Genomic DNA, 23490 nt, shown 5'->3' with positions numbered 1-23490 from the left:
TACTAAAGAATACATAAGAAGTACATAAACTTCAATAGTAAAGCAAATCGAAGTAGTGTAAAGCCCAAAATACTACAAAACAAAGCCAAATCCAAGAAACAAAAAGGATCAACAAAGTACCAGCAGGGTTAAGTACATACTCGTTCCATAAGAATGGATCTGTCAATTAAATTAATCGGCTGCCGATCAGTGGATCTCTTATTATCGTCAGTGATGAGCATACGCCGGAAATTCCTAATTCAATAACTACGATGTTGCTAGTTGGCAGTGCGTGCATAGGTTCGGCTTTCTCTACATCATCACCGCACGGAGACAATCAAAACAAGTTCAACAAATACAGATCTAATATTTGGTAAAAGTACATCTTCGTAGTTTAGCAAGACGTTAGAGCTCTTGCCATCACCATTGAAATTGGAGGTAGAGAAACTGTACACGAACAGAGCACATGGGTATGAAATCCCCCGTAACATTATTAAACTCCCAGATCTGAATCGGGAGATGACAGCTCTTAAATCAAGAATTAGATATGAGAGTTTGATCTCTCTCGATCTAAATCTAGATCGGGAGAAGAGAGCTCCAGATCTAGATCAGAGAGAAGAAAAATAAGAAAAGAACAAGAAAACTAAAACAAAATCAACAAGAGAGGGACGGGAATGTGAGACTAATCACCAAGTATTTTGGGTGACTAAAATTGTAAATTTCACTTATTCGTACAACAGACGGGTATGCCAGCCCAATTGAAACAGCAGCAGCTAATGTAATTAAGAGGGAGCTACAGGTGTAGACATGGACACATAATTAGTGGGAAGATAATAGATTCAAGTAGGGATATGACTTCTGGGGTAGAGGCGGTAGTCACCAGCGTCACGGTTGGCATCGGTAGATGTTGTTGCTCGTCCCGCTGTCCCACTGGCTGCAGTCACACTCCCCGACATTGAAATGCCCACAAAGATAATTAAGTCAGTGAAGCGATGGACGAGAGGATGGTTGCACCCAAGCGGGATATACAACAAAAGGTAGAAGCTTAAGATAATGAAGAGGGCGACGGAACCCAGGACCAAGACAACAATTGCAAGCCAAGCGAGTTTGGTTATGCTAACGTAGACACCCGCCATGAATGCCAGAGGCATCGCGGCAAGGGCTACCAACAACGGGAGTCTTGATTTCGAAAGGGCATTTTGCACCACATAAGGATCATTAATCTATGTCCAAAGGAGGATCACGAGTGCGATGATCGAGCTATACATGGCAACGGAGTTGCAAATCACAAAGACGTTGTACATGGCTTTGTGGAGCAATATGGCGATTCCAGCATTTGGGTCAGAACCATTGTATCCTCCGGGAACGGAAAAACCAGATGCGAAAGTCATAGCGGCTACGAGCGCCGCCACGACCATGCGAGTATTTGCCTCCTCCTTGAGTCTATCCAATTCCGGTGGCTTCATTTCTTTCCCTAGGCTCCAACCGATTCCCTTATAGATAGCTGACTCTCCACTTCTCGGTGTTCCAGCGGATGCCAAAATTATCCGCGTTAACCTCTGCAAGTAGTGAGTCAAAGGATAAACAAAGAAACCAAAATATTATGATTGTGGCCAAGACTAAACTGCAGATCTAGTTGAGAGCACACTAAATCACATACTGCACGAACTTATTTTCTAGGTCTGTCCCTGAATGATGCAACAACTTGCAATGTATGACTACCCGCGACAAAAGTGTAAAAGGCCGTACCTTCCGAAGTGGAGCATCCTTTTCTTTCATGTCCTCCTCTACCATGTCTAGAGCCGTCATGTTTCTCTCACCTACCAGCTTAAGATCAACTCTTCTTTCTCGTGCAAGAAGAAGTAAGACCGAAGGTTGCCAGTTCAATGCAGCCAGATGCAGAGGCGTATTCCCGCCGAAATCTCTCGCATTTATGAGGTGACCGAATTTCGGACTTTTCAGTAAGTATTTGACAGTTGAAATGCATCCGTGCTGCGCTGAAATATGAAGAATGTTTTCTCCTCTCCTAGCTCGAAACTCTGCAGGGTCTGGCCATTGTTGAAGTAGCAACTCGACGATCCTCACGTGATCCATCATGCAAGCGACATGGATGGGCAGATAGCCCTCCTGGTCTTGCTCCATGGCGCTTAATGGGATCTTCTCAATCAAGAACTTGACTCCATCAAGATAATTCGTGTACGCTGCGAAATGGAGTGGAGTGCCGTATCCCTCATCTCTCAATCGAAATAGCCCCGGCTTCTTTTTCCACATCTCTGTCAGCATATCTAAATCCAACGCAAGAAGTTAATCATTTTGGGATGAACGCAAAGTCCTGTAATTCGTTAATAGGAGGTTGATCCCGTTCTAGACGATCCAAAGTATCGGGAGTTGACTCACAATCTTGCCCCTTAGGATAGTAAGCTATCACACCCGTGCCTCATCAAACTATACTTTGCTCGGGCAACTTGATTTTTCCACCACCAATGGATAACAAAATGAAAAAAAAAAAGAAAAAAAAAGGAAAGAGTGAACAAGAAGGTCAAAGAATGTGCGAGAGAATGAAAGTAGGGTTTACCCATTTTCCGGTACGTTACAGCGACATGTGCAGGTGACATGCCAAAAAAACTTGGAATCCATAGTCGGAGCTGGAACTCGAACATATCCAAGTCCAAGTTCCCTGTTTCGACTAGGTTTTGCACTTCCAGCAAGATCTTCAAAACTTCCGAGTCCAAGTACAGTGTTTTGACTGGGTTTGGCGCTTCCAGCAAGAGCTTGAGAACCTCCAAGTCCCCTGTTTCGACTGCTACGCACCATAAAGACTTCCTTTCATTACTGCGATGATACAGCTGATTGGGATCTTTACTTACCAGCCGACGGATCACCTCGTAATGGCGGTTCCTCACGGCCTCGTGCAGAGCAGAGTTGCCACTGCGGTCAGTGTCTCTTGGCTTCGCCCGGGGAAGGAGAAGCTCCACTGCACCGGTTTTCCCGACTCTAGCTGCAATGTGCAGCGGCGTCTCTCCACTGGAGTTCGCCAGGGAGATCAAGTGGTCAGGGACGAAATCGATGACTGCTCTGACAATATCATCACTCTCTGTTTTCCATTGAGGTCAGATTAATTTGAATGCGAAAGTTTGAGCATTTTATAATCCGCAAGAAAAAAATAAATGTTACGGTTACACCCTCTTTAAAATACCTGCCGCAACGTGAAGCAGTGTATTCTTGGATGGGCTGTGTTGCCGGAGAACGACGGGCAACGACACTCTTTTCTTGGCGCAATGATCCTCCAGGGCTTTGATGAACTTGTCAACGTCCCCTTCCTTCGTGGCCGAGTATAGCAGAGGATCCATATTCTGGTCGGGTCGCACGGCATCCTGCTGTTGCTGGCTCGAGTTGGCCCCGATTAACGCTTCCAGTCTCTGCCTTCTCTGCTCCCACATCTCCTGGTCATCTATAGACAGCTTCACGTCCATCTCTCCGAGTGTGACTCTGTCTGGGACTTTGAGTGAATTGCTTTGGTGTCCTAACAATCAAATTCAGCAGAGTTATAGTGACCGAGTCGAGTTTAGTGGCGGAGAAAATATTGGGTAGTCCGGCGTCTCCGCGTCACTAAAGTCCCCCCCTCCGTTCATAGATCAGCCATGTGAGTAGATGGGTCCCACTTTGTCAGATTTTCCTTTTCTGCCACAAATGTTCTCTAGGACGAGCAGAAAGCAAAAAAAAATTAGAGATGTAGCAAAACACACTTTCTCGTCCAAGTTATAAATATTATTTACAAATATAATGTATTTTAAAGAGTTCTTACATATTTCACGTCGCACAAAAATCCAATTCCAAAGCAACAAATTGAGAAAAGTGAAAGGAACAGAGTTCCTTCACCCAAGGAATCGTGCCTCACAAAACTAATAAAGGAAAGAGCTTTAAACCAGTGGTCCGTACATTTTTGCTTCTTTGTCCTTCTTTGTCCTTTACGTGTAACTTCATTAAGCCACCACGCGTGAAAAACTTAGGGTGCGTATGGTAACATTTCTATTTCTGAAAATAATTTCTTTTCAGCAATGATTTTTTTTTATTTTTATTTCCTGAAAGGGTTTCTGAGCAAAATAATGCGTTTGGTAACTGCACAAAATTTCTATTCCTGAAATAGAAAAAGAACAGAAATGTGTTTGGTACAACCAAAAGAATTTATATTCCCAATTTTTTGCATTCAAATCTATATTTTTTATTTAACTATAAGTACAAATTATAAGTGAAAAAAAATCAATAAGCATGGTTTATTGGTTTGTCTAATCTTTTTTAGGGTTTTAAAACCCCTTTTAATCCCTAAACTAAGGAATCTTCAAAAATACCACTTGGACACTTCAAAAAATTTAAATTTCACTCAAAGTAGGTGGCCACAGGTATTCTAAGCAATTTTGTAAAGTTTTGAATTTTTTGAATTTTTTTGGGCACCTCAAAAAATTTAAATTTCACTCAAAGTGGGTGACCACAGGTATTCTAAGCCATTCTGTGAACTTTTAAATTTTTTATTATTTTTGGGCACCTAAAAAAATTTAAATTTCACTCAAAGTGGGTGGCCACATGTATTCTAAGTCGTTCTGTAAAGTTTTGAATTTTTTGAATTTTTTATTTTTTTTTGGGAACTTCAAAATATTTAAATTTCACTAAAAGTGGGTGGCCACAGGTATTCCAAACCATTTTGTGAATTTTTATTTTATTTTTTTGGGGTAAAATTTATTAAAATTTTTTACTTTCCCTAAATCTGTTTATTTTTGTTTTCCAGAAATTTTTATGAATTTAATTTTAATTTTTTCAATTTCATAATTTTGCAAATTTTATGGGTTTTCTGAGTTTTTCAGATTTTTATTGATTTTTTGAGAATTTTTCTGATTTTTATGAATTTTTGGAATTTTTTTTATTATTCCCGCCGGGAATGGAACGGACCTGTGCTTCAAGACGGTTTACGGACGACGGAGGATGGAGGAGGAGCTGAGGCTGCGGCTTGAGGACCGGACCTTTCTATTTCTTTTTTTGTTTCTAGGAACAAAGAAGTAGAAAAAATCTACTTATTTCTGCTTCAAATCTATTTCTTGGCCACTTTTCTATTCCAGGAAATAGAAAAATAAAGTGCGTTATCAAACGGATTTCTGTTCTTTTTTTATTTCAGGGAACAGAAGAACAGAAAAATAGAGAAACAGAAACGTTACCAAACGCACCCTTAGTACACAACCGCGGTACGGACTTGCTTTTTTTTTTTTTTGGGTCGAAAGGACTTGCTTGTTTAGAATTACGTTTTCATACAAAACGTTTTTTTTTACTTTTTTGTTAGATTTAAAATGTTATCTAAATTCTAAAAAATTATACAAGAAATAAATGTGAATCTACATCTCAAACTTCGCGTACTGTGAAAGTTTAAAGTTTTTAGAATTTAAAAAAAAAAAGTTAAAACACACACGTCTCCATATTTTGATTAAGTAAAAATTTAAGGTAAAAGTTTATCAATACACATTTTAAATCTGAATCATTAAAATAGTAGGTGCCCCATCTCTCGCATTGAATCTGACGGTTCAAATTCGTTTTAATTAGCATATTAGGTTCACAAGACAATTTCTAAGTTGTCATACCTAAATATATAATCCTCCCGATGTTGTAAACATAGAGTTGTAGAAAGGGGGCATTATTATATTTAAGAAAAGTTGAGACAGGTTCCTCTTAGAAGTATCATAGTTTTCTCTTTTTAAGTGGACCCTGCATCTCTTTTTTTCTTTTTTTGTGGTGAGAGAGACCCACATTTTATTTTTTCTATTTCTTGGATCTCATTTTTTTTTTATCGGACTTGGACCTCATGTTAGAGTACGGGTTATGGACCTTGGTTGAGCCTAGCACTAATTGGCTCGCAATCACGTGGCAAGCTTTAAGAAAGAGCATTTAAAGTGATGCCATTCGATGTAGGTATCCATTTATAAATCACTTTTACAAATTTTCTCTCATCCAATGTGGGACTTCAGGTATTACAAGATACCTTACTTAAAGCACTCATGGTGTGTTTGGTACGAAATAATTAGCTAGCAATGGAATGCCCATTCGAGATTTAGTTCCAATTCCTATGTTTGGAGTAAGATCAGAAAAAGGAATACCTATTCCAAATAGGAAGGACATTCCATCACCTCTAAAACTTCGAAAATTTATAGCTAATATAAATAATAATGCATATCGAAATTATTGATTAAAATACATTAACTATTAATAGATATTGTGAATATCAAATAATTATTAACAATAATGAATTAAATAATTTATTTAATTGAACTATTATACTTATATTATCTGTGCTTATTACTGGTTATTTCTTTATATTAATCTGTCTTAAAAGTATATCATATGAAAGTATCTAGTGATTTTGATAACTATTCTAATTAACCTTTATGTTATAGAATAATTTTTATAATTATCATAAAGCAATTGGACTAAATTTAATTTTTTTGAAATTTCCATCCCATTCTATTCCAGAATTTTTGTCTTACAATCAAACAAAAGAATCCTTATTCTGTTCTATTCATACTTAAACCAAACAAAGGAATCAAGATCATCATCCTATCGATTACATTCTATTCCATTCTTTTTTCCACTCCATATCCTCCTTCCTTTTCATTCCGTCGTATCAAAAGTAATTACGTCCCCCTTCAGTTACCCAAATCCTAAAATTAGGATTCTAGAGATAGCCCAAGAGATGGCTCTCGCTTCCGGCACTTTGTACCTCTAAAAGGTATCTTCATTTGACAATCAGATGATTTGGTCAAAGCTGATTTCGCTGCCTCTATCTATATTGGCTTGGCAACCACCATCCGCAAAGACCAATTGCCTTCTTCAACAAAAGTTCTCTTGAAGAGGCAGTTCTGACCTTACAAAAACAATGACTTGGTAAGTTCGGTTCAATTCGATTTATCGATCTTCAGTTTTTCTGATCAATCTTGATTGCGGGTTTCTCTTGCAACAGATGGAAAGTAATAAACGAAATGAGTGTTTATCGTTGGCGCACTAGAAATTTGTACTCGCCAAACTGAGGATGTGGGAGGACAATTTGGATGACTAAAAATTGCATACACCATCAATTCTTACTACATATTGACTAGCCAAACCAAACAAGCACTAATCTAACGACCTGGTAAATGATAAGCGAGATGATCATAGATTCTAAGAGGAGATCGGATGCGACCTTGCAGGCTAATTTTATGTTTAGTTGGAGACGGATATTATCGTCTCGTGCACCACTTGAAGATGTGGTTGCTTGCCCCAAGACCGTACTCCCAGCAATCGCACTCCCTGATATCGAAATACCAGTGACAATAGTTAAGTTGATGAGCCAACGAACAAGAGGATTAGTGTACCCAAGTGGGACATACAACATGAGATAGACACTCAAGATGATTAGGGCAGCAAAGGTTCCCAAAACCAAAATGACAATAGCAAGCCAAGCAAGTTTAGTCGCGGTCACATAGATGCCTGCCGTGAATGCCAACGACATTACTGCAAGAGCCATCAGCAGTGGGAGCCATGCTTTCAGCAGGGCGTTTTACACTGCGTAAGGATCGTTTATCTGAGGCCACAGGAGGATCAGGAGTGCGATGATCGAGCTATACATGGCAATGGAGTTGCAGATCACAAAGACATTGTACATAGCTTTCTTGAGTAGTATGGCGATCCTAGCATACGGTTCAGAGCCATTGTATCCTCCAGGAACGGCAAAACCAGAAGCGAAAGTCATGGCGGCCATGAGGGCAGCCTCGACCATGCGGGTATTCGCCTCGTCCTTGAGTTTGTCCAATTCTGGCGGTTCCATTTCTTTCGCCAGTCTCCTATCATATGGCTCGCAAATAGCTAATTCTCCGGTCCTACAGGACCTTAATGAATTTATCCATGTCACCCTCCTTTGCCGCTGCGTGAAGCAGAGGATCCATCTTGTTGTGCTCCACTAGGTCATTGTCCACACTTCATTTAATAAAGAATTTCAATGTCCTCTTTCCTCTATATCCAGTTGCCCCGCCAACTCATCAAATTGTCCTTTACTTGAGTGTTGAAGTTTATTCTTTTCCCCTTTTAACGTCTCAATATAGGAAACGCCACTACAAAAGAATAGTTTGGGCATACCAGTGCATCTGTTTTATACAGAAGATCACATGATAATGAGGGCAGAAAGGAGTTTTTCTTTTGAGAACGACGACGTGACTAGCGTCATCAGGTAGTGGCGGGTGTTCATTGACCATAAGGTAATGGTTGGCAATCTATCTCCACCATGTTCTGTTGGCCGTCCGTGAGGTGCCGCTGAGTGTCCTAGAATCGACATAGCAAGAAATAGATGGTACAGTAAAAGGATAGACGGGATTTATACACCTGTTTTGAAATCCATCGCCTCTGTATGTGGAAATAACGACGAACAGGTGCCGGAGCTCTTCTCCCCTATAACCCCCAGAGTCCCTGGTGCTATGAGACCGCCTTAGCCCTCACAAGTACCGTATGCAAGGTTTGAGAGTGTTTTTGAGAGAGAGTTGGGTTAGGGGAGGGACCTCTAGCTCTATTTATAGAGTTTCCAGCCAGGCCCTCTCATAACTGGCCGGGCTCAACTTGGCCCACACAAGCCAAGCCCATATCAGACTAATTAAGAATCCTTATATCCAACCTTATTAGACCAAGCCCGTAAACGGTTAATTACAATCTCAATTAATATAGCCTACATACAAGAAAACTCTTACATTCTCTCACTTTGGCTATATTAATTGAAATCGTAATGTATGTGTGCACCTTTATATTGGTCTAGGGATTATTCTTAATAGTCAATCCGATCCTATAAAGTCTTAAATACAGAATCATGATGGTAACTACATGAACATCAAACGCAAAGCCTTCCATGGTTACAAGTGGCTTTGACTTTACTGATATGGATTCGATATGATTGTGTGGCAAACGGATAACACCTCATAAAGAGTTATACCTTATGTGTCATCCCCTTTGTCAGTCCACATTTTCTCTCCTTAAGTGTCACAAAAACTTAATGTGTCACTAGAGAATATCTTTATAGTTTCAATGAACCTACATATGTCTTATCCTTATTGTTAACATTACTTTATGTGTAATAAGACATATCCTTAAAGCTAATAACTTAATGCCCATAGCCTTTACTCAAGGTTTACATAATACCTTAAGATTTTCACCTTATATGTGTATTTAACATGACAATAATGCATTCAGAAACACCTTATTGAATGCAAATAAGTTGATACATATCCAAAATGTTACTAAAGATAACAAAACACAGATGTAAACTTTATTAGAGCAAAGACAAAAGCAGCTCCCACTAAACAACAGCATCCCATGATACTCCTAAGCCCATGTCAACGACATGTTGTTCGTATATACGAGGGCGAAGACCTTTAGTTAGTGGATCTACTACCATATCATCTGTGGAAATATGCTCTACTGTAATGTCACCATCCCTAACTTTTTTCTTTATGGTCAAGTACTTGACCTCCATATGCTTAGACCCCTTGAGACCTTTGTTATTGTTAACAAATAACACTGCAGAGTTATTGTCACAATACAACTATATGGGCCTATCTACAAAATTAAATACGGTCAACTCCCTAATAAGGTTCCGGAGCCAAATTGCCTGAGTAGCGGCCGAAAAGCATGCTACAAACTCAGCTTGCATGGTAGAGGATGTCATTGATTTCTGTTTCTCACTTTTCCATGATACTCACCTCCTGCTAACTTAAAAACATAACCCGTTGTCGACTTCTTTTCATCTTGACAGCCAGCAAAGTCTGAATCCGAATACCCTACCAGCTGTAGGTCCTGAACATGTTTGTAGATCAGCATATAGTCTTTTATCCTCTTTAAGTACCTCAAAACCTTCTTGGCAGCAACCTAGTGATCGTATCCTGGATTTGACTGATATCTGCCTAGAAGTCCTGTTACAAAAGCAAAGCCTGGTCTAGTGCAAACTTGAGCATACATGATACTTCCAAGTGCACTAGCATAAGGTACATTCTTCATTTGGGTTTTCTCAACATCTGTATGAGGACACTATGATAGACTCAGTTTAGCACCCTTTACGACAAGAGCAATTCATGGCTTGCAGTGCTGCATACTAAATCTTTCTAAAATACGATCAACATACATCCTTTGAGACAAACCTAATACTCGGTGAGAATGATCCCTATGGATCTCAATGCCTAGAACAAAAGACGCCTCATCAAGGTCCTTTATGTCAAAATTTTTCGACAACATTCGCTTTGTCTCATATAGTAATCCAATATCACTACTCGCAAGTAAGATATCGTCTACATAGAGTATGAGAAAAATAAATTTCCTCCCACTGACATTGCTGTATATACACTGATCCAACTTGTTTTCAATAAAACTGAATGAAGTGACAACACTATGAAACTTCAAGTACCATTATCTAGAAGCTTGCTTGAGGCTATAAATAGACTTTTTCAGTTTACACATAAGCTCACCTGAATCATCAGCTGTAAAACCATCGGGTTGCATCATATGGACTTCCTCATCAAGGTCTCCATTCAGAAAGACAGTCTTAATATACATCTGGTGTAACTCCATGTTAAAATGAGCTACTAATGCCATGATCACTCTGAAAGAATCTTTAGAAGAGACTGGAGAAAAAGTTACCTCATAGTCTACTCCTTCTTTTTGAGTGAAACCCTTGGCTACCAGTCTGGCTTTGAACTTCTCAATCTTTCCTTTAGAGTCCCTTTTGGTTTTGTACACCCATTTACGGCCAACAGGCTTGTAACCTTTAGGAAATTCAACAAGCTCCAAAACATCATTATGTTTCATAGACTGTATCTCGTCTTTCATTGCATCTACCCACATATCTGATTGAGGACAAGAAACAGCATCTGAATGAGTTACTGAATCAACCTCGCAGCCTATATCGTAGTCATGCTCTCCCAGATAAACCATATAATCTGGTGGTATAGCCAATCATCTCTGCCTAATAGATCTCCTTAGTGGAGCTATTACAACCTCAACCTGCACCTGAGAGGCTTGAAGTACTTCATCAAGAGCTATTTCAATAACAAGATCTTGGACCACAACATGCTCAGTCTGTGGTATAGGGGTCTCCATTATCATCTGTATAGGTAGAGAGAAAGATACACTAGTACCTACCATATCGTTATCCTCAATAATCTGAGAGCAACTACCTTCTTCGGCCACATTAAATTCTAGAAACTTTGCCGTCTGTGATTCCACAATTCTTGTGCCTCCATGGGGACTGTAAAATCGGTACCCCTTCGAATGATCCGGTTAAGATACGAAGTAATACCGAGTGGTTCTGGATTCCAACATACTTAATGTTGGATTGTATAACCTTACTTCTGCACGACACCCCCAGATTTTAATATGATTCAAGCTAGGTTTACGTCTAGTCCATAACTCAAAAGGAGTCAATGGAATAGCCTTGGTAGGAACATGGTTTAGATATAGAGAGCTATTTTCAAAGCTTCACCTCACAGAAAACCAGATAACTTTGTCCTACTAATCATACTCCTCATCATGTCCATAAGGGTGCGATTTCACCTTTCGGCCACACCATTCTGTTCAGGACTCCCAGGCATAGTAAACTGAGCCACTATCCCAGAATCCTCTAAGTATTTGGCAAATGGCCCTTTAAGCTGTCCAGTATCGCCATGTCTGCCATAATACTCACCACTCCGATCAGACCTAACAACCTTTATGACTTTTCCCAACTGTTTCTCGACTTCAGTCCGAAAAATCTTGAACTTGTCAAGAGACTCAGACTTTTCTTTAATCAAGTACAGATAACCATATCGGGAGTAGTCGTCAATAAAAGTGATGAAATAAAAATTTCTACACAATATTGTCGTATAGGATCCACTGATATCTGTGTGAATGACTTCCAATAAGTCAGAACTATGGACTGCGATTTTCTTCTTTATCTTGGTCATCTTACCTCTGCAACAGTCTACGCAAGTATCTAGGTTACCTTTAAGAGCAGGCAGGATGTCGAACTTTATTAGCCTTTCCACTCTTTCCCTAAAAATGTGACCAAGTCGTTTATGCCACAATGCATAAGACTGTTCCTTAGGTAGAGGTCTTTTAGAAATTACCTTTTCAGCTATATAAGCGACGTATATATCATTGGGAGTTAAACACAAACTGTACAGACCATTTGATATATTGCAGCACCCAACCTTATTTGAATTAAAGAATATAAAAATAACATTGTTCTTTATTTCAAAAGAGTAGCCACACACATCCAAACAAGATACAGAAACTAAGTTCCGTCTGAAGGAAGATACATAAAATGTGTTTCTTAACATCATATTAAAACCAGAATCCAGAATTAAAATGACATCTCTCACGAACTCGACGTCGACTTTCTTGTTGTTTCCTACGGTGAGCTTTGATTTATCCCGATTTGGCTTCCTTCTGTTTGTGAATCCTTGTATAGTAAACGCAACATGATTAGTTGCATCACTATCTAGCCACCAAGAACTGGATGGGGCTTCTGATAGGTTGGATTCACAAACAAGTGCCAAAGAATCAATACCTGAATGCTCACGCTTGGACAATCAAGTTTTATAACTATTGCAGTCTTTCTTCATGTGACCATTCTTCCTACAAAAGTATCAATGAGCACCATCCCTTTTCAAAGATGCTATCTTAGGACCCAGATGGTCAGAATGACTGGTGGTTTTAGGAGTTCCTTTATGAGTATGATTTTTGACCTTCTTACTCTTCTTGCTGCTGGAACTAGAGACATAAAAAGAAAGATTTCCATTATCTTTCTTTAGTTTCTCTTCCTCTGCCACCACCCTAACTATCAGGTCATTGACTGACCAAGTTTCATCTTGGGAATTATAATTGGTCTTTATAATTTCAAACTCAGTAGGAAGGGTGTTCAGGGCTTGATGCACAATGTAGGCATCAGAAAGGACAATATTATGAGCCTTCAGTTTTGTCTGCAGGTCTACCATTCTAAGGATGTAATCCCTAATCCCACCGGAACCATCATACCTCATATTACTGAGTACTTGCATAGACGAGACACGATTCCTGCTTGCAAAGTTTCCATCATTTCTTTAGTAGTGCAGTCAGCTAGCAAACCACTCTTCAAGTGGTCCTGAATGGATCGCTTCATGAATAACAAGCAAATCCGATTGCTCTTTTCCCAAGCAGCACGGTGTGCCTTTTCTATATCCGTACTATCAGTAGTGACGTCTGCTGGCTTATCCTCAATAAGAGTAATATGAATATCGGCCAGCTCCATACCAAATAGAAAATTCTCTTTCCATTTCTTAAAATTTGAACCAGTAAGAACCTCAATACTAATGGAGTTGCCGTTTAGAGAGTATGTGCTGGGAAAACAAGCAATGTTTATAATCAACATCATGTGAGTACTATCTTGAGAGTTATATGCATCATCATATAATCACCTTTGGGCAGAATACATGACATGCAGTTGTATACCCTCTACATGACAACGGCCATGAGAATATATTCCAATCTTTTATGAATTTACCACCTTTGGGTGTATGAACCACTAGGATCAGTCATTCCTTAAGCATATGCTATACATGTATCCCTCTATGAACCAATACATAATCACCTTATTTGGGAGTATGACAACACATTAAAACATGAGACATCCCTAACAATACGAGATTGATATTTCTCAAACCCAATCAAGTGTGCCACTTTGGCGGCCACTACTCAATTGAATCCTTGAAACTCTCTCATACCAAGGATATAAACTTTGTGTCTCACATTCATCATATATATGTAATTCTAGACTTGAAGACATGGGCAATGTCACTAAAATTACACACCATGCTAATTACATCGCTCTAATCATTGATATGTGTTGAATCTTATACATACTATCAATGAATCATGCTCTACACATTCTTTATGTGGTCATATACATGTAAGTTTTAATCTGTATCTCCAAAACCACAGAGAAATACAGGAAAATATGCAAATATACCCTAAACATACACGTATATAGGGTTCTGTATGTATTTTCATATCCTTAAAAGCATCAAACATGTAAAATAAATATACCACAGTGTAGAGAATCTTCATACGAGTACGTCGGTACCTTGAACGCTCTAGATGGAGCCTGAACGCGCCCTCACACGCCTCCTGAATGCGCGGCGCGTGAAGTACACACGCCGGCGCCAAATTGGCCTAAAAGGCCGGTCCGACCATCGATCGGTTCAACCTCTAACCGGTTCGACCGATTGACCAGTCCGGTCAATGGTCAACTTTCGGGTCGGGTCGGGTCAACTTTCGGGTCGAATCCTAAGGTCGGGTTGGGTCACCCGGTTAACGGGTTAAACCTTCGGGTTGGTTCCGGAGTCGGGTCGGGTCAGCCGGATCGACCCGGCTCGCGGAAATCCCAGCGCGAACGCACGCGCTGGGAACACCCACGCGTGTGCCGCTGGGGTTCACCGACGCCCCGGCGTGTGGCGGCACGTGCGGCCACGTCCGGCGTCCCCCGAAGGTCAGCGACCACTCAAAATTCTCGGTTTGAGCCGATCTATCCGTTTATGTGATTTATTCTAACTTTCATCGGACAAAAAATCGAAAAACACATACGAAACAGTACGGTCTAATCCTGGACTATGGCGGCTCTGATACCACATGTTGGTGGTCCGTGAGGCGCGGCTGAGCGCCCTAGGATCGCCATAGCAAGAAATAGATGGTATGGTGAAACAGTACGGTCTAATCCTCGACTATGGCGGCTCTAATATCACATGTTGGCCGTCCGTGAGGCGCGGTTGAGCTCCCTAGGATCGCCATAGCAAGAAATAGATGGTACAGTAAAAGGATAAATAGGATTTATGCACCTATTTTGGAATACATCGCCTCTGTATGCGAAAATGACGCCGAACAGGTGCCGGAGCTCTTCTCCCCTATAACCCCCGGAGTCCCTGGCGCTATGAGACCGCCTCAGCCCTCACAAGTATCGTATGCGAGGTTTGAGAGTGTTTTTTAGAGAGAGTTGGGTTAGGGGAATGACCACCAGCTCTATTTATAGAGTTTCCAGCTAGGCCCTTTCATAATGGGCCGGGCTTAACTCGGCCCACACAAGCCATGCCCATATCATATTGATTAAGAATCTTTATATCCAACCTTATTAGACCAAGCCCGTAAATGATTAATTACAATCTTAATTAATGTAGCCCACGTACAAGAAAACTCTTACATGTTCGGCTAAGAGTATTGTCTCAAAGGCATTTCCTTTCCTTTAGATGATAAATGGTGTAGGTTTTATTCGAACGATGGATGCTTTGGACATCTTGGTGGAATGGGAAAGGAAGTTACTTTTATGGAAACTAATGTACAGTTTCCTTACACATCAAAAGAAAAAGGTTTTGGAATACCCGTAAGTGGCATTTATTTCTGTTGCGGAAGCCAAACAATCGAACAATAAAATTGACAGAATAAGAAAATAAATCAGACACCAGATTTACGTGGTTCGGTCGTAGTGACCTACGTCCACGGGGAGATGAGCACGGAATTCCACTATAGATCAAGCGATACAACGGAGATTACAACCACACTCGAGTCACTCAAACACTCTAAGTGTTTCCCAAGCCCCAATTACACTCAATAACTCACGCAGTGTTTAGCCCCACAATTCCTTATGAAATAATCTCTCAATCTCATGAAGAAATTGTACACAAATCTTATCACAAGATTTAATCGCTACGAATACTTAAACTCTTGGTGTAATTTCACGAACAAAACCACGAAGATTGCCCACCGCCAAGCACTCGCACACCAGCGGCGCTTCAAGAATAACTTCACGTATTCATCAACAAGTGCGTGCACATCTTGCGGCAAAAGAACAGCCCTTATATAGCCCAAGAAGTGAACGCACGGTGGCCGACTCCAGCTTGGAAAGGGATTCCATGCAATCCTAATGGAATGCGGTCAACAAAGTCAACTTTCCTCTTCTTCTCTTTGACCGACTCAAGCACGGAATTTCCTTGATTTCCTTGTTTGTTTATTTCCTATAATTGACCCAATCAATAAACCCACTGAAGTCCACTTTCCACGGTCGAAAGGTCCAACAAAGGACTTTCCTTTTCTGTCCTTTTATTTCACGATTCGGACTCCAACGTGAGAATAGCAAAATTGATGTGTCCGTATATTTCCTGTTACTCGATTTCGGACATCCGCAAAATATCCATTCAAAATATTCAGATTTTTGCTTCGGGCTCAAACTCGAGACATATTTTCAACAATTTTTATCTTTATTTTCATATCTAAATGAACATATAGCTTGCTGCCATGTTCTTTTACAGCACCACCGGTTGCGGGTACAAATCCTGCATTCCTTGGTCTTCTCAGAGCAGGCCCTCTTCATTGTTGTGCTCTTTTACGAGAAAGCAGCCAAGCACTCTTCTTGATCTTCATCAACAAGCTCGCTGTGATATTGGAAGATTGGAACTAAGTTAGGACGATAACAATGTACACTCAGATTTCAACATAAAAGCAGGTCTTGTCTAAAATCTGCTTATAGAAGAATGGAAAATTAGTTTCTACAGTTTCTCGACTTGTTCTTGCTCTGTACCAAGTTACGTAGCAGTAAAGGTTACAAGGATGACTATTACAAGCCACTGAATTACAACATATACAAGATGCTGAACTTTCCTGCAACTTAAAGGGAATGATGATACAAGAACAAAGTGAGTGATTCTCGTATCAACGAAGCCAAATGAGTACTGAATCTATTCCTAAAGGCATTTTGTACAATGTTTTCGATGCCCTTAGCTAAGTGAACATAAAGCTTATTTACATGTTTTGCACCACCTGGGAAGACTGATGTGGTCACAAATCCTGCTCTTCTTGGTTTCTCTATTGCAAGCCCTCTTAGCCGAATGTATACTGATTGGGTTGCAGACTAGAACATTTTACAAACTAGAGGATAAGCCCGTGCTATCACCTTGCACAGGTATAAATTAAACAACCATGGATATGACTATTCCCGTAAAAGTTATAATATTAGCAAAACGTTATTCATTTATTACTTTATGGAAACAGATTTGCATATATAGAAATATTATTCGATCTAACTTAACATACATAAATTGTTATAGCAAGTAATTTTAACTATTACAATAGTGAGATCCACACTGTTTAAAAAACATAAGGGTCCGTTTGTTTGAAGGAAAAACTATTTGTGAGAAATTGTTTTTCGATGTTCCGATGTTTCGATTACGGAAAACTAATCGATCTACGAAAAACTTTGTCCATAGACTGAAAATAACATACTTAGATTTGGGAAATACGACTTTCCATTTTAGCAAGAAGGAAATCACTTTACTTAAACCACTAAACAAATGAAAACTAAACATTTTCCTTGAAAATACTTTCCATGAAAAATATTTTCATTTATCATGAAATTTTTAGAGAAACAAATGCACCCTAAGTTTTTATAAAGTTTCTACTCGATGATTGATTTTGTCCATGATAAAACGAGTCTATTATGTAATTTTTTTTTATCAATCTCGAGAATGTTATTGACTCACCTTGAATAATATCGACACCATCGTTAAAAGGAACTTTCGTCCTAAATTAGTAATCCACGAATTGATAACATTAATCCACTAAACAAAAGAACCGGGAATAATAACAAAATCCGGAGAAATGCAGGTTTTTCTTTTTATCTTTTTAATCATTACTCCTCGTCCTTAATGATCTCGCACTCCATGGGTTCATTATCTCTTAAATATAGCGAAATTCGTGTGAATCAAATAGTGCAAATCGATTGATCTGTCTCAATTCTCAAGTAACTTAAATTTATCCCCTCCTCCCAAAATATCGTTTTTCTTGCGCTTGTCTAGTAGGAGGTAGGAGCACTGTCTTTGTCCATCTACTAGTCTACCAACTTTTGCCATTCTCGGTAAATTTCAGTACGGGAAAAAATTCAACCAAAAAAAAAAGAAAGAAAAAACCTGGATATGCACATGTAAGGAAATGCTTTGCGGCCTTTGGCTCTTATGTCCACCTGATAAAACCCACAAAAAATTGAAACAACTTTATAAGCTAACAAAAAACCCGAAATGGTCACCTCCTTGTATGGTTCTCTTACTTAGAGTACTCCTTTTGAAGCTTTGACGCACGTGGTATGACCCAAATTATTACAAATTGATCAACGAAGGACTTCTTTTGTGTCCTATGCATTGCACCTAGAAATTTATAGTATTTCTCTTGAACGCTTAATCAGGATAAAGAAACACTACAAAAAAACAAGGGATTAGCAACGAATTTTGCGACGATAAATTTGGCAAAATCCGTCGCAAATCGAATTTGCGACGAAATTAGCGACGGAAAAAATTCCGTCGCAAATTTTTGCGACGGAAAAAAATTCGTCGCAAAATTCATCGCAAATTAGCCACGAACACTATCCATCACAAAATTCATCGCAAATAATTCGTCGCAAATTTGCCACGAACTTTATTCGTCACAAATAATTCGTCGCAAAATTCATCGTAAATTTCGTCGCAAATTTAGTTGCAAAATTCGTCGGAAATTTCGACGCAAATTTCATCGCTAATTTAGTTGCACATTTCGTCGCAAATTTCGTCGCAAAATAGCCACGAACTTTATCCGTCGCAAATAATTCGTCACAAAATTCATCGCAAATAATTTGTCGCAAATTAGCCACAAACTTTATTTGTCGCAAAATTTGTCACAAAATTCGTCGCAAAATTAGCCACAAACTTTATTCGTCGCTAATTTGCATTCGTCGTAAATTAGCCACGAACTTGATTCGTCGCTACTTATTCGTCGCAAATTTGCCATGTACTATAGTGGTCGCAAAATTCGTCTCTAAATATTCGTCGCAAATTTTACACCATTTGGGCCATCAAATTTTGTCCATATCAATAGCTACGCATTAATGAACATCATGTAATACATTCAAAACAATCAAAGGACACGAGACAACCATAGATTCCGCTTTAGAAACAGAAAACGAACAAACCAGACACAATGCCATATAATTGAAAAATATAACCGAAGGAAAGATGCTAGTCCGCAAAAAATAATGATATATGCAAAGTTGCAAAGTCTGACATGATGTTATTTGATATCCAATCTTATAATACATTCAAAACATTCATAGGAGGCGGGACAATCATAGATTCTGCTTAAAAAATGAAAAAGCGACAAACCAGACACAAGATTGGGCAGCTTTGGTACTCAGCAAGACACCAAAAGCAGTCACTTTTGTCAACACCTGATGAAATGTGGATACATAAATAAAGATATTAAATCAGTCCAGAATACAAAAAGAAGCGTTTATGCATGGATGTGGAACTAGGTATAAAAAAACAAGTAAGAGGGTTAAGAAAAAAACGTTTCAGGATGAACAATGTTCTTACATATGAATATGAGTCAACTTTGACATCCACTGTAGTTTTTTCACCCTTGTAAACCGTATTTCTGTCACCTAGGAAAAATTAGATCCTTGTCTAAACAGCATTCAACAGTTTAATCGCAAAGAGAGGTGAATTACCAACACCAATTCCCAGGAAAAGAGGACTCAAAGTCAATTAAGGCATGTATTTCTACAATGTTCAAATATCGTGATTTTTTTTTAACAAGTATGTCATCCTGAGATCTCCAAATTTTCAGTTTTTCGCAAGCAAAAAACCTAGTTGTAAGAAAGTTGTACACAAAAAGTAATTGCAGGGCAGGAACATATTGGGTGAAACTGCACTTATGTCATAAAAGATTGTGAAGCAAGCTTACCCTCGATTTGATGAAATTTTAACTAGAAAGGACCGAGAAAATCATCATCATCATCAGCAATCTCAGCATCATTGTGTCGCTCATCATTATGCCCATCACCTATTGGATTGGCGGGAGGTACAGGAGGAACCTCATCGCGATTGAGGTTGAGGTGTCGCATAACGATTTGCATTTGTTGTTTTAATTCATTTATTTCTTCGTCCTTCTCTATAAGTATATTTTTCAGTTGATTCACTTCTTGGGTCAATTGCTCGTCATGTCGTGTCCTCCTTCGACCAGCCGCATTGGATGATGAAGTTGCAGCATGATTCGGCACGTATATCCTTGACAAGAATCCCATCCCAAATATTTTTCCTTTTTTCATCCGACCCGTTGCCTCCGCCCATAATGCCATACTGTCAACTGATGGCTTAGACGCAGCAACACCATCACCACTACTAGAATTGCTCATTAAAAGTTCATCATATTTTTCCTACATTAACAATATAGATGAAAATAAAATAACTTCATATATATATCTACCATAAATATTAAAAGCATTCACGATTTTCATTCTAGTTTCCATAAAGTCCAAAGTATAACCTTACATACCTTAATAGCTTTTGTTCGATCGCCAGTCCATGTCTTATTTTTCTTTTGAAATGTGCGTTCAAATGTAGCTGCAAATGTCGGTTCTATCCCCAATTCATGTGCCTACAAAATGTAAACATGAGTAATTGAATTAAATTAACTTATAACTTATTTAACAGACTTACCAGTCGTTTGCGATGCTCCCCAATGTTGATAGAGCCCCCAGCATATGTGGCAGACCCTTCATTAGAACTAGAAGATCGATTCTTTTTATTCTGCTCACTGATTTGCTGACTCTTTTCAGTTTCCCAAATTCTGTTAATTTCCGTCCAATTGTCAACTGTAATGAAAGCCGGCTTCACTTTCTTGATCTTCGCTCTATTCATCACATTTGGCCTGTGATCACCGACTTTCTTCTAAAAAATTCTTCTCACTTCATTCTCTTCCTCTTCATCCCACCTGAACTTCCGCTGCAATCAATACAAAAAAAAACTGAAAGTTATTATGATAGTCACATATCCATTACCATGCACCAGACAATTTGGCAATAAATTTTGTTAAGTTCATCTCAGGGAAAATATCTGGTCCCTTTAGTACCGAAAACTAAAGAGTTGTTCTGGTTCCTTTACATCATTCTTGACCATCAATATACTATACCAAACTTAGTTGGTGAGAAAATAGAATATCTAAAACTTACCTTGAACTCATTCCACCATAAATCTTTCACTTCTTGTAGAGCACTTCTATTAATATACTGCCCCATCCAATAGTTTTTGACTATTTTATTCAGTTCCCTCACAACAAACGGAGCATCCATGAATCTGCAAACATACGGATATTGTGCAACATCGACAATTCAGTTGACATCCATATCTAAAACCATAAATATTACATATACTAAAAAAAAATGAAGTACTTACGAATCTCCAAATGGGCATATCATGAATCGGTTATCTTCTTCACCTGTGTTTCCGTCATTATTCGATTGTTGCGCTGAATAATAAGGTGGAACGGAAGGAGATGGAACTGGAGGAGATTCAGTTCGCATGTGGCCAAGTCCCCTAACATGTTCTTGAGTGTTGGAGGAAGGGCCAACGTGTCCATATTGTCCATTAGCATATAGTGGTTGAGGGTTAGATGAAAGGACAGGGGAAGAGGAAAGGGATGGGGACGAGGACGAGGAAGGGGCTGGTCTTCTATGCATGTGACCTCCACGTTTATACTGACAAGTAGGAAGGTTAGACAAATATGTAAAAAAATCTGAACATGTATTACGGACACATAATGACGTACATGACGAAGCTTACCATTTTGGTTCAGAAGCAAAAAATGTTCCCTCTTAATTAGCCAATGCCGAGTGTTTATGACGTGCAATTTCTTACGAACAAATATATTATGAATCGCACTCATTTTGATATCAAACATCAATTTATAAGCACGATATGCCATGTTAAGCCAACAATAGCCATAATTAACCACACGATCCACTTTCAAACCACACGATAACTCATCAAGTACAAGAACAACCATGAAACATCAATTTCAGCCACATGATCTTCGTTCTCGGCCACACGATCATCAATCAAAGTGGGTGGCCACAGGGATTATAAGCCATTCTGTGAAGTTTTGAAATTTTTTATTTTTTTAATTTTTTTTGGCACCTAAAAAAATTTAAATTTCACTCAAAGTGGGTGGCCACAGGTATTCTAAGCCATTCTGTGAAGTTTTGAAATTTTTTTATTTTTTTTATTTATTAAATTTTTTGGCACCTACAAAAATTTAAATTTCACTCAAAGTGGGTGGCCACAGGTATTCGAAGCCATCTTGTAAAGTTTTGAAATTTTTTTTGGTATTTTTTAATTTTTTTGGGCACCTAAAAAATTTTAAATTTCACTCAAAGTGGGTGGCCACAGGTATTCTAAGCCATTCTGTAAAGTTTTGAAATTTTTTTATTTTTTTATTATTTAATTTTTTTGGGCACCTAAAAAAATTTAAATTTCACTAAAAGTGGGTGGCCATGAGTATTCTAAGCCATTCTGTGAAGTTTTGAAATTTTTTATTTTATTATTATTTTTTATTTTTTTTTGCACCTAAAAAAATTTAAATTTCACTCAAAGTGGATGGCCACAGGTATTTTAAGCCATTTTCTAAAGTTTCGAAATTTTTTATTTTATTATTATTTTTTAATTTTTTGGGCACCTAAAAAAATTTAAATTTCACTCAAAGTGGGTGGCCACAGTTATTTTAAACCATTTTCTGATATTTTGAAATTTTGGTTTTTTTTATTTTAAAAAGAAATCACCAAATTTAATATTTTCCCAAAATTTGACTTTTTTAATTTTTCTGGAAATTTTTATGAATTTATCTAGAATTTTTCAATTTTAATGCATTTTCTGAAAAAACGCTTAATCAACCACACGATCGTCATTGAACGCTTAATCGGCGACATAATGGACAAATTAACCGGGCGAACATCGATCAAAGCCACATGCAATCCTGAAATTGGCTCCTAACTTAGCCAACCAATCCGACACTAAACAATCCTTAAACAAGTCCGATTAATACTCATTATATTAGGTAGGGTTTAGGAAGTCGTTTACTTGGTTCAAGGCCAAGAAAAATCAAACAATAATAATATTTTGGCCGGTCGGCCAGTAGCGGGCTCGGCGCGGGCGCGGGCCCAAGTGGTGGCTAGTCGGCCAGGCGCTCAGCACGGCGCTCGGCCACGGCCAGGCAAACGACGTGGAGCTGGCGAGGCGGCGCAGCGTCGTGCGGCCGCGGGCGGTGGGTAGGCGGCGACTACTGGGCGGCGGATGGGCGGTGACAACGACGGCTACGAGCTTGGGCGGCGACGGCGTCGGGCGGCCGTTGGGGGGGCGATGGCGCTGGGCGACGGCCGGGCGGCGATTGCGGCCGGGCGGCCGCGGCTGGCGGCGCGAACTCGGGCGAGGCCGGGCGGCGATGACGTCGGCACCGCTAGGCGGCGACGAGCTCGGGCGAGGCCGGGCGACGACGGCGTCGCCGGGCCGCCGGGGCCGCGAGGTGCGCGGGCGAGCTCGGGCGGCGGCGAGCTCCGCCGAGCGACCGGCAAGCACACACGCGGGCAAGCGACGACGGCGGCGGCGACGG

General features: G+C 39.5%; 1 pseudogene; it reads right to left on the bottom strand.

Annotated features, from left to right (window-relative positions):
* Positions 1-818: 818 nt before the first annotated feature.
* Positions 819-3467, bottom strand: LOC115662565 (protein ACCELERATED CELL DEATH 6-like; annotated as a pseudogene).
* Between the last annotated feature and the right edge of the window lie 20023 nt (positions 3468-23490).

The sequence above is a fragment of the Syzygium oleosum genome, unplaced genomic scaffold, assembly GCF_021117445.2.
Source record: "Syzygium oleosum isolate NSW1041296 unplaced genomic scaffold, Sole_v2.1 Sole_v2.10, whole genome shotgun sequence".
Lineage (NCBI taxonomy): Eukaryota > Viridiplantae > Streptophyta > Magnoliopsida > Myrtales > Myrtaceae > Syzygium > Syzygium oleosum.
The sequence above is the reverse complement of the archived record's forward strand: the minus strand, read 5'-3'. Positions and strand labels throughout refer to the sequence as shown.